The 12421-nt window shown below is 48.4% G+C and overlaps 1 long non-coding RNA gene across 7 annotated transcripts in view; it reads right to left on the bottom strand.

The window, feature by feature from the left end:
* LOC131517554 (uncharacterized) overlaps positions 1 to 12421 on the bottom strand; it is a 30370-nt gene that overhangs the window by 8889 nt on the left and 9060 nt on the right. For 5 of the 7 annotated variants that reach the window (XR_009264649.1, XR_009264652.1, XR_009264646.1 and 2 more), the window contains 2 exons: positions 8531 to 8641; positions 1141 to 1298 (listed from right to left, as the gene is read on the bottom strand). This is a non-coding gene — a long non-coding RNA (uncharacterized LOC131517554). Of the gene's footprint in view, positions 1 to 1140; positions 7272 to 8530; positions 8642 to 12421 lie in introns of all 7 variants that reach the window. The other 2 variants (XR_009264651.1, XR_009264647.1) reach the window with 2 other exon arrangements.

The raw sequence follows: 12421 nt of genomic DNA on the forward strand, positions 1-12421 counted from the left end.
GCTCTACTTTCTATTATGTGTTTGCTTCCCAGGCTGAGCCAACTTCCCTGAGGCCAAGGACCTCAGAGGCAATGCCTTCTGGGTCCTGCAGATTGGAGCCCCAGGGCAAATAGCTCCAGAGGCAGAGAGGGAATTCTGGCAAAATGAAGAGAGAGGGGAAGGAAATCACAGAGCTTGCGATCATCAGAAAAGAAAGAGCAGTGCCTCAGGATGGGGCTAGGATGGCCCCTTCCAGAAGGCTACGAGGAAACGAGGAAGGAAGGGAATGGAGCTTCCTGAGCATCTATTACTATGACTACGACCACTGTACACACAACGGACCCTCCACAGACAATGCTCTCGCCCTCACCCCTCAGAGCAGCCTTCCCTTTGTACAAGTGGGCTGTGACCTTTTTGTTTTTAGTGTTTGTAATGTTTAATTATTTTTGAGAGAGAGAGACAGAGAGACAGCGAGCAGGGGAGGGGCAGAGACAGAGGGAGACATAACGAAGCAGGCTCCAGGCTCCGAGCTGTCAGCACAGAGCCTGATGCAGGGTTGGAACTCCCTAGTCGCGAGATCACCACCTGAGCTGAAGTCGGAAGCTTAGCTTAGCCGACTGAACCACACAGGCGCCCCCGGGCTATAACTCCTTGCATCTCTGGTGCTTCACTTCCAGTCAGAGCTCCTAAAAATGATTCTGGATGGAGAAATTTGTGTTGGCCGACACCATCCCCACCCCTGCCAAGAGCCTTAAAGACCCCTCTGCTTGGAGCCAGCATTTTCCTGAGGGGCTGGCTCTGTGAGCACCTGCCTTAAGGATGAATTGCTAATTCCATTGTTCCTGCCATTAAAATAGCAGAAATCAGAAGGCAGCCTAGAGGGCCCTGAGAGCTGGCCTAGGGCTCAAGGGAGAGGAGCAGAGGCCCTTCTGTGTCACCCTGAACCCCCATCTTCAAATCACATTCCTTAAGGTGGCCGTCCCTCGAGACCCAGAAACCAGGCTCCTGTTCCCACCGAGCCTCTTGCACACACAGGACAGGTGTGGGGTTGGCACACCTAGCTGGGAGGCGGGAGGCCCTGGTAATCTACTAGCTCTGTACCTCACCCCCTGGGTCACCTGGGCCAAGTCACTCCTGGCCACCACACACCCTTCTACTCACAGTGTGTTGCGGTGTCAAGAAGGGTTCAAAGGGTGTTGCCGAAGATCGCTCAGCCCCTCGTAACGTCTTTTCCCTGAACGGGAGTCTGCTGTTGAGTTCCCAGCCCTGAACAGCTTGGTGTGGCTGCAGGTAGTCAAAGTGTGATTGTTAGCGACATCCTGTGGACATGATGGGTAACTGCACTCACCTGGATGGAAGCCACAGGTGACGTCCAGCTTTCCTCCTTAGGTGGAGAGGAGCCGATCGCAGTTAATCACACTCATCACCTTACACAGGGAGCTGTCTTGGAGCTGGAAAAGAATCCCTCCAAAAAGCAGAAAACAGCCTTCCAGCCACAAATTTCCATCAGCCTCCAGCTTTATATCTGTTTCACTTAAACTCGTCCCTTTTCGAATATCGCCCTGCTAGAAGAGTCTCATGGCCATGGGGGGGTGGGAGGGGGGACAGTCACATCAATAATAATATCAAAGGAAGAAAAACGTCGTGGGCTGCTTACTCTTGCCATGGAATTCACGCATTATCGCATCTAACCATCCCAACAACCCAAGGAGGTACGAGCTCTTATCCCTGTCTTTCAGATGGGGAATCAGCAGCTAGGAGCATAAGAGGAAGCTAGGTTGCAAACTGGGCAGTCTGGCCTTAGACTCCTTCTTTTTTTTAATTTATTTTTTTAACATTTATCTATTATTGAGAGACAGAGAGAGACAGACTCTGAGCGGGGGAGGGGCAGAGAGAGAGGGAGACACAGAATCTGAAGCAGGCTCCAGGCTCCAAGCTGTCAGCAAAGAGCCCGATGCGGGGCTCGAACCCACAGACCGTGAGATCATGACCTGAGCTGAAGTCGGATGCCCAACCGACTGAGCCACCCAGGCTCCCCTAGACTCCTTCTCTTTAACCACCATTCTGTGCAACCTCACTGCTCTGTGTCTACCCACCACGGTAAACCCTCGAGGCTGGAAAAAGTCCCAGTTCCTAGGGTCCTGGCTTTAATCCTCAGACTGAATGCCTCTTAGTCACCCTCTGGGGTAGTGAGAGGCCAGTGGGACATTATCCCCAACTGCCAACTGTGGGTCATAAGTCCTTGCCTTAGAGGGTGCTGTGAAGATTAGGGGAATCACTTGCTGTTGAGTAGCTGCTACAGAAATGGTGTTTATCCTTATCTGCAAGGTATGCAAGTTGACCTTGGGAGGGACCAGCCTGGAAGGTTTCTGTAGGTGGCAAAAACTGACTAAATCTCTCTAGAAAATAGCAGTAAGGAGGGCTAGGACTGGGAAGGGCCAGCCTTCTCACCCTTAGGCTTTTCAGAGGGAGTGGCGATGTGTCATGGTTCAAAGGATCCCCAAAGGGAGGGACTTAGCCAAGTTGGCAGAGCAGAAACAAGATCCTGGGACTTTGGGCTCCCATCTTTCCACAGAGACACCATTATCCAAAGAACAGTGTCCCCGGCAGGATTTGAGTCTCTGCCTCCGAGGATCTGCAGAGACCCTGGTGCCACGAACCAGCCTCCGTGCTGTTTAAGAAACACAACTCCAAGACCCCAAGTGGGGAGTCGAGATGCCAGCTCCAGCTCTACCTCCCACCACTCTGTGGCCCCTTGAACTTAGTACTCTTCCTGTCTTCGAAGGATCTTACTGCTGAAGGCTTCCCCTCTTAAGGCCTCCATGTCCCCTCTTCCCTCTGGCTCTGCAGATGAGTGCAGTCTTTCTTGCCCATACCGGTCTACCAGCAGAGGTACGGCCATCATGGCAGCTGGCCGTGAACAGACTGTTCACACCTATAGCCCCAGCCCCTAACACAGTGCCTAGTGCATGGAAGGTGCTCACTGATAAATGAGTAACTGGGACACCTAACCACAGATGGCCTGGGAGCCCGTTGCTGGAAATGTCCCTGAAGAGAATGGCACTGGGGCCCCTGACCGTTCCAAGTGATGTATGAGGATTCCACAGAGCACCTCTTCCTGTTTGAGGTTATACCGAAGCCCCAATATATAGATATCAGTGTTAGTTATCTATTGCTGCATAACAGATTACTTCAATGATCCGCAGCTCATATAATAATAAACGCTTAACACCTCACAGTTTCTGTGAGCCAGGGACTAGGGAATGGCTTAATGTTCTGGCTCCACGTTTCTTGAGAAGTAGCAAACGTCAGCAAATGTCAGCTAGGTTGCAGTCATCTGAAGGCCTGGCTGAGGCTGTAGGACCTGGTTCTAAGGCCTCTCACTTGCGTGGTGGCAAGTTGGTGCTGGCTGTGGACGGGAGGCCTTGGTTCCTTGCCCTGCGGACCTCTCCGGAGGTCTGCTTGAGTAACCTCGTGACCTGGCAACTGGCTTCCCTTGGGATGAGTGATTCAAGAGAGATCAAGGAAGAAATCACAATGTCTTTTATGACTGTATTACGTTCTTAGGGCTGTTGTAACAAAGTAACACAAACAGGGTGGCTTAGCACAACAGATATCCACTCTCTCACGATTCTGGAAGCCAGAAGCTGAGGTCAAGGTGTCGGCAGGAAACACAATCCAAGACCAGAAGTGGGGAGTCTGGATCCTAGTTCTAGTCTTCCCACCAAAGGATCTAGGGGAGAATCCTTTCTTGTCTCTTCCAGTTTCTGGTGGCCCCAGGTGTTCCTTGGCTTGTAGCCTTGGCATAACTCCAAATTCTTCCTCTGTCCTCACATGGCCTCTTCCCTGTGTCCGTCTGCTCTGTGTCTCTCTTCCTATAAGTCATTGGATTTAGGGCCTGTCCTAATCCATTATGCCCTTGACTATACCTGTGAAGACTCTTCCCAACTAAGGTCACATTCACAGGTACTGGGGGGTTAAGGCTTCAACGTATCCTCATAGGATACACAATGAAGCCCACACAACGACCTAGCCTCGGAAGTCACATACCATCGTGTTTGTCATAGCAAATGGTTACAAGGGTCGGCCCTGTTCAGGAGGGAGGAGCCCACACAAGGTGAGAAAATCAGGAGGTGAGGACAATTGGGGGCCATCTCAGAGGCTGGCTACTGCAATGTCAGATAGCAGACGGAGCAGCAGACACACGCCTTATGCAGTATTTACAAAGGAAACAATGGAGACCCAGCTGCACAGCACTCGGGCCCCTCAGCCTATCAAGGATATGAAAAGGGCCAGAGTATAGAGAACAGCAGGGTTTGGAAATAGAAACCTTCCCAAAGAGTAAGGCTATCCTGTGAGTTCCACCCTCAACAAGGTGGGGGCCCTACCACCTTCACCTCAAGCCTCATGATGGGGGCTCCCACAAAGCCCTTCAGAGCTATGGGCCCCCACGGGTCTGTGCCAACAGGATGCATTGTACTGGGATTGGGGCAGGGGCCCTGTGAGTGCTTTCCAGGGACCAGATGCAGGCTGTGGGGGAAGAGGTCCAGCATGGGGCCATTTTAAGCCCCATAGCACCTCCTAAAGGGGCAAAGGGATCTCAGCAGGGAGAAGTTGGAGGGGGATGCTGGACTCCCCAGGGGGCTGAAGACGGAGTCACAAGTGGTTTACCTGTAAGGGAGATGCAGATCGGGACCCTCAGGAGAGAGCCTCAGAGATGGGAACCCCTGAAGAATCTGGGAGATGCCCCAGCCAACAGCTTTTACCATCTGCTGGGCCCACAGGGCTGGCAAATCTGCAGTCAGATAAGAATTGCCCTTTTCCTCTGTTCTCCTTCTTCCCCCAACAATCCCTCCCACTTAGACCTTGGAAGCCATCAGCAAGGAAGGAGAGGCAGTCAGGTGAGAAAACAGACAAAATTCTGCCACAGACCAGTCCCTGAAGGCCAGCAGTCCAGACTACAGACCTTAGAGCAGGAGGAGGAAGATGTTTTTCTCTGAAGGGAGGCAAGTGTCATATCTATGACGAGATGAGTTTTTTTGTTTTAAGATTTTATTTTCTAAGTAACCTCTACACCCTACGTGGGGCTGGAACTCACAAGATAAGGTGTCACCACCCTGAGATAAGCACTCTCCACTGACTGAGCCAGCCAAGTGCTTTTAGTCTCTAAATGGATTGTGGAATGACCTTACCTGAGCCTGAACAGAGGGGCCGTGCCTCCCTTGCTGAACAGTTCACGTGGACCAGGGAGAGGCCAAAATGGAGTGACATTTTGATTACACCCACATTCGAGGGATTGGTTTCACTGAACTCAAACTTTCTCGAGGGAAGTTGGGTCTTCCGTTCCCTACCCTCCACCCCCAACCGCAGAGCCCTGACCCACAGAGAGGGTCCTGGAGAAAATTCCATCTCCACTTTTGTCCATAAGTGAAGAATGTTTACTGCTTTTTTTCCCCTTCTTATCTGTCTGGAAGTGACACCAAGAAAAAAAAAAAAGAAGGGACTCCTTGTCCCCAGCCAAACACCCACACCCTCCGAATTCTTCACCCTGTGTTGGCCTGACTTCACCCTGGAGGGGGAGGCAAGGCATGAGGTCTGCAGGCTGCGTGCTGGAGGAAAGGTTCCTGGGAGGATACAGCTCCGCCTGGAAACAAAAGCTGTTTTTCGAAAGCTTTGTGCAGTCAACTAAGTGGGGGAGGGGTCTGGGCAAAGCCAGGCTGAACATCTGGGGGGAAAGTTCCTCTAAAAAAATATCTAAATTCCCAGGGTTGTTGGAGCTGTGATTTGATCAGTGCTTGAAGGGTCTTATTTGTTATTACTGGCGGAGGTGGGGGGAATAAAGTTGCCTCTGAGCCCCCCTCTCTCACTGTCCTTGCAGCAAGGGTGGGTGGCTCTGTCCCTTTATAGGAGGCAGGCTTGTAAAGAAGGGTGAGCCCTGGAGAGAGACACCCGGACCAGGCAGCAGCTGGGGGTCTGTGAAGAGTCCGGGGGTCTTCAGAGCATTGGTCTGCTGATCAGACACCCACTAGGAAGCTCTTAGAAAGGACCCCACTGAGCAGAGGCGTGGGCTGCAATGCAAGTGGGGATGTAAGCCTGGAAGCAAAGGCATTCCACAATCAGGGCTTCTGGAAAAGCCCCCCTTCCCCAGCACAGAGGATTCAGAGAGGAGAGATCCCCAGTTCTCTATATTTCAGTAAAAAAGCATTTACCCTGCAGGCTAAGGATAACAGCGGTATTTCAGACCTAAACAAGTCTCATTTTTCAGTCTGTTGGAGAGAGGGCTCCTAACACTCTTTAAAAGACGCTAGGCCTTAAATAAAATCTGTCACAGGCCACCCATTTCTCTCTCCTGGGTGCCAAGAAGCAGTCTTAACCCCCACCAGGCAATGGCTGCCCTCTTTGGATCAGTTTCCCAAAGAGCTTAATCATGAACAAGTTGCTGTCACTTCGCCTGGAGCTAACGAGCCCTGGAGGGTCTCAGGGTGAGGCCTTCCCTGGTGAGAACACAGCTCTTTCTGGGAGCTCACTTTCCCGAGTATGTTTGGACTGGGGAGTCCCTTCAGAGTGTCTGAACTCTGCATGGGGTTAGCGGGGCTTCTCAACTTGAGCACTGATGACACTTGGGGCTGGATGCTTCTTTGTTGTGGGGGCTGCCCTGTGCATTGTAGGATGTTTAGGATGTACCCTCCAGCCACAAGAAGCTGGTAGCATCCCTTCCTTCCCCTTCCCCCTCACTTTGACAATCAAACCCACCTCTGGACGTTGCCCAATGTTCCTGGGGACAAAACCATTCCTGACTGAGAACCACTGGCTGAAAGCCGGCTCCAGAGATTCAGGGAAGAGGCAGGCTGCATACAGCCCAAGAGAATTTTCACTCTACATACAAAAGACCAAGTCTTCATGGTCCTTGTATCAGGACTCTTTCAGTTGCACTAAGTGACAGAATATTCAACTCAAAATGACTTAAAAGGGGGGGGGGGTGGAGGTCATCTCTTGTAACTGAGAAGACCAGGGACTTAGGCATAGTACTGGCTTAAGCGTAATCTGACCCAGGGACTCAAACAATCTATTGGGACTTGGTTTTATCTTTACCTCCTGACTTTGCTCTTCTGAATATTCTCTTCTCATGTGGGCAAGATGGCCACCAGTGCTTCAATCCTGTATGTTCCCAGTTTGAGATTTGTGGAGGAAAAAATGCCAAGTAGTTTTCTTTCTGTATTCCCAGCCAAAGTCCCATTGTACTTCATTGCTCTGATTTGGTCGTGGGTCCATCGCCAAGCAGTACACAATAGCTGGGGAATGTGATGACCTAATTGGTCAGGCTGTAATCACATGACCCCCTCTGGATCTAGGGGTGGAGTCAGCTCTGTGTGCAGGACATCCAAGACGGAAATGTGGGGGTTCCCAATAGGAGAATCAGGGTACAACTACCAGAGGACAGGTGAAAGGATTTGGGATGGCAAAAGGCAACAGATAGGTAGCAGCCTTTATACTAAAAAGAAGCTCATTGTTGGTAAATACATCAAGTTGAGAGTTAACAGTGTAAGGAGGATGTTGCTGAATGGCAGTACAAAGCTTGTGCCACAGTTGTCTGAATCAACTTCCAGGTGACAAACAAAAGCTTTCTTACACGTCTCTAGGACAAAGTAGCAACTGACATGGTTCATTCAAATGGATTCTTAGGGCACCTGGGTGGCTCAGTAGGTTAAGCCTCCGACTTCGGCTCAGGTTATGATCTCACAACTCGTGGGTTCAAGACCTGCGTCGGGCTCTGTCGCGTGCTTCAGATTCTGTGTCTCCCTCCCTCTCTGCCCCTCCCCTGCTCACGTTCTGTCTCTCTCTCTCTCCCAAAAATAAAGATTAAACAAAATTTTTTAAATGGGTTCTTAAAATGGAGACTATTAGAGTTTCACCAAGATTCTTCCTCCCTTTCTTCCATAGTAACACATTTGTAGTTGGGCCCATAGCTGCCCAGCTGGGGACAGCATTTCCTGGCTTCCCTTGCAGCTAGGTGTGACCATGTGATTAAGTTTGCACTATCTGAATAGAAGGGACTATCAGACCTATGCTTGAAGAGAGTGGGCTTGCCTCACTGACACTCTTTCCCCTTCCCTTAACCCAGAACATGAACTTGCCTGAGACCCAGCTTTGACCATGCAAGTGAGAAGGATGCCCTAGGGGCTGAGAGAGGGAAATGAAAGGTACCTGGATCCCCGAACCACCATGTGGAGCAGAGCCCCCTTCCAGCCCGGAATGAAGACTACCCCAAGTGAGAAAAAAGTTGCTGTCTTTTCTAAGCCACTGAATTATTGCATTTCACCTATTTTGTGATCAAGTTTTTTTCATATTCTAATACTTCTGAAATTCATTGTGTCACTGGCCATACAGCAGTGCTCCTCCGGGACCACCTTAAGTCAGGCCCCAGGAAAATATTTTCATGGGGGCTCCTGTCTATACAAAAAATGAACTAAAATCAGTGCATTACAAAATGCATAAGTCCATATGCAGTATAGCGATTTATCAATGATTTAGAATAATGGGTAGAGAATACCTGCTTGTGTATTTATTGTCCAACCAGTGCACATGAAGATTCCTCATGGCCAGGCACCATCTCTTCGTGCTGAGATCCAGAAACCATCTCTTCATAATTTCCTATCCACCACTATGAGAAAACAATGGCAATGTATCATTACGTTGATTAAACACTGGGTACCTAATATTACCTTTTAAGAACACTTGTATCCACGCTCTATTTCAGCCTTTACCTGCCTCTGTCACATACTATTGATTTTTTAATGTTTATTGAGGCTTCCTCTCCCTTCTAGAAATTGCATATTGTGTAGAAGTGACGTTTTGTGTTCATTAGATAGAAATCCTATGAGTTTCCGGTCCCAGACACCCTCATTGACTTGAACAAGTAACAGTGGTAACAGAGCATTTGGTTTTGAACTTAGAAAATACTTAGACCACAAGAGCCAGTTTCTACAATTTCTTTCACCATATGAAGAAGATATAAAGTGAGTTGCTGACTTGTTTTCCAGACTTTGGGTAGGACCCAACGCAGAGGAATCATGTTTTCCAAGGCAACAGCCTGAGGGTCAAGTGCCTGCAGCCACCAACCCTTGTGCCTCAGTCCTGGAGACTGCTGTGCCAGAGTGCCTGCACACACCCACCTGCAGTTGGGCAGTCCTCCCCAACCACACCTCTACCCCCTAGCCCCTACTCCCTACCCCGTATAGTGCTCTGGGTACTCCAGGTGGTGGCCCTTAGGTCCACAACATCCAGTGGGACAGGGCCAATGAGTGGCCTGGGCATCAAGGAGGAAGAGGATGAGAAGAGCCTGGGAGGGATGGGGTGCAAAAGAGGAGAGGTACAGTATGACTAGCTAGCAGAACATGGGTGGGGGGGATGATGCCCCCCACCGGGCCAAGAACTTCACCTTGGGGACTGCTGAGAGACTATGAGCTAGGGGGACAGCAAGGTAGCCATGGGTGAGTGAGCAACAGGCCATAAGATGTGCAGGATAAATATTATACAGAAACAGCAAAAGTGGAGCGTGGGTGGCTCAGTTAAGCATCCAACTCTGGATTCTGGCACAGGTCACAATCTCACGGTTAGTGAGATTGAGCCCCGCCTCAGGTGCTCAGAGCAGAGCCTGCTTGAGATCCTCTCTCTGCCCCTCCCATGCTCTCTCTCTCTCTCTCTCAAAAATAAATAAATAAATTTTAAAAAAGAAAAGAAACAGCAAAAGAGACAAGTTTCTAAGTGAGAAATGGCAGCCTGTCAACAGACCCTTTATATCACAATTAATTTAAGGCCAATCTTAAAAAAAAAAAAAAAAAGCTATTCCATCTGCTACTGTAACTCCAATCATCATCCAATACACAGTGCTTCAAAGCTCTCCCTCTTAGATGGATCCAGCCCAAAGTTTGGGAGATGGGCAAGGGCTGCCTAAACTGAGGGCAGCCTTTGCTGCTGGGGTTGGATCTTTGGTGGAGCCAATCGCACCACCAAACCTTCTTAATGCCAAAGTCATGACCATTTAGTGACACCCGCTGGACTTTCCAAGGATAGGAAAGATAACATGCCTTTTGTTGTCATATTTTTGTGCCAATGGTGAGTGGGTTGCGGGCAGGAGTAGGAGCCCTGCTTTTCCTGGTTTCAGCAGTGCTGTTGTTTGTCACTCCCTGCATATGAAGGGTCCTTCTGGTAAGATCAAGAAAGTGCCAGCATCAAACTTGAAGAAAGAGTGTCCATGGCTTGGAAAAAATCCCAGACATAATAATGAAACATTCTTTTAAGATATGCTGCATCACGAGTGCTCTTGGTATGAAGAATGATATTGTTGGGGAAAACAGCAATGATTCTGAGATGAGCAGAGGTTCAGAAGAGTTGGCCTCCAATGGAAAAGGGGATTTGGTTGATGCTAGATGTCAGTGAGCACATCCACATCCACCGAGTCACTGTCATTCCCATTTTCTCTGGTTCTAGAACTGGCTTCATCAGAATGAATTTGCCACTGTAACTAAGGACAAGGTGGCACGTCAGGATGTGTTCTGTCAGTTCCAGGGCTCGTATTTATGCTGGAGACACAAGGCGGCATGATGTCCGGGCACAGAACCACTCCCAAGAAAGACTCCGCCAGCCTACGAAAACCACATTGACGTGACTGAGCCGCTGTGATTTCTTCCAGCTCTCCCTTTAGGGAATAACAGACACATTATAGTTTGCAAAGCACTTTTATTTACATTTATTTTATCCCATTCCATTTTCACGACCCTGGAAAGGAGGGCAGACATCATCATTGCTCCATTCTATAAATGAGAAATAGAAGCTCAGAGAGGTAAAGGGACTTTCTCAGGGGACCCTAGCTTGTAAGTGACAGGGCCTGGATTCAAGTGAGATCTTTAATGCCATACCTTGGGCTCTGTCCGCTGCACAGTAAGGTCTACTTTTAGGGCAATCCCCTTGCTATTTTTGTTTTTTTCGTTATCTAGATCTAAATACATTTGGCCCTTGAACTATGAGGGGGCTGGAGTGCCGACCCCTGCACAGAGATCAAGTATAACTTTTGACTACCCCCAAATTTAACTAGTAATAGCAATACCATTGACTGGAAGCTTTACCAATAACAAATTGTTGATTAACACATTTTATATGTTGTATGTATTATATACAGGATTCATACAATAAAGTAAGCTAGAGAAGAGAAAATGTTATTAAGAAAATCTTAAGGAAGAGAAAATACATTAATAGTACTCTACTGTATTTATCCAAAAAATCTGCGTGTAAATGGATTCACGCAGGGGTGCCTGGCTGGCGCAGTTGGCATGGGATTCTTGACCTCGGGGTTGTAATTTCAAGCCCACATTGTGTGTAGAGATTACTTTAAAAAATATAATCTTAAATCAATAAATGAAATAAACAAATAAATAAAAGGACTCATGCATTCCAAACCGGTGTTGTTCAAGGGTCAACCATAGTTTGTTCTGTGTTCACTTTTGAGAGGTGGAGGAGAAAGATGATGGTATGGATGCTTCTTGGAGTCTACAGAGAAAATTCTTATAAAGAACCCTAACTAACAATACAATGCAAAAGTTTGAACTGTAACCATTGCTAATTTCTCTTAAAATGGCATTCTCACAGATTGCCCATGAGATGGGAGTTTATCATGCATTGTACCCCTTATGGAAATAAGAGGTGCCTTTAAGAAGGGGGTGAAAAGTCTTTACCTCATTTTCAAATTATACAAGAAACCAATACTCTTGAGTTTTATTAATTATGGGATGGAGTTTACAGAATACCACCAACAGCCCCCTCAAGTATTAGTATGTTTGCATCAATTGGCACACTTTTGTTATTTTTTATTAAAATAGAAAAGTTTTGAGTTTTCTTTTTTGAAGGCTTTTTTAAATTTTTGAGACAGAGTGCAAGCAGGAGAGGGGCAGAGAGAGGGGGGCAGAGGATCCAAAGCAGGCTCATGCTAACAGCAGCGATTCTGATGTGGGGCTTGAACTCACAAACTGCGAGATCATGACCTGAGCTGAAGTCAGGCACTCAACTGAGTCACCCAGGTGCCCCAGACGCTTATTTGTTTTGTTTTGTTTTGTTTTGTTTTGTGTGAGTTGGTTAGTTTGGGTGAGGAGCTCCCTGTGGAGAAAGAGCAAGGAAGGAACTGATGAACTGTCAACCCCCATCTTGGCCATCTTGGCCTGAGAGATTCCTTTCCAGCCCCAGTGAGGATGAGGTTGGGTGAAAGAGGAGTAATCAAGTAAGACTTTGAGCAACTGAACATACAAACAGTTTTGCTTTGGGACACAGGTAACAAAGTACAGCCAATCAGCAAGAAGGTCATTTGTTCCCCAGTGTTCCATCCTGCCCTCCACTTTGGCAAGTTGGTGACTTGGGAGAGAAGGCTGTGCCCAGCAAGTGACTTGGGAGA

This window comes from Neofelis nebulosa, chromosome 7, assembly GCF_028018385.1.
Source record: "Neofelis nebulosa isolate mNeoNeb1 chromosome 7, mNeoNeb1.pri, whole genome shotgun sequence".
NCBI lineage: Eukaryota > Metazoa > Chordata > Mammalia > Carnivora > Felidae > Neofelis > Neofelis nebulosa.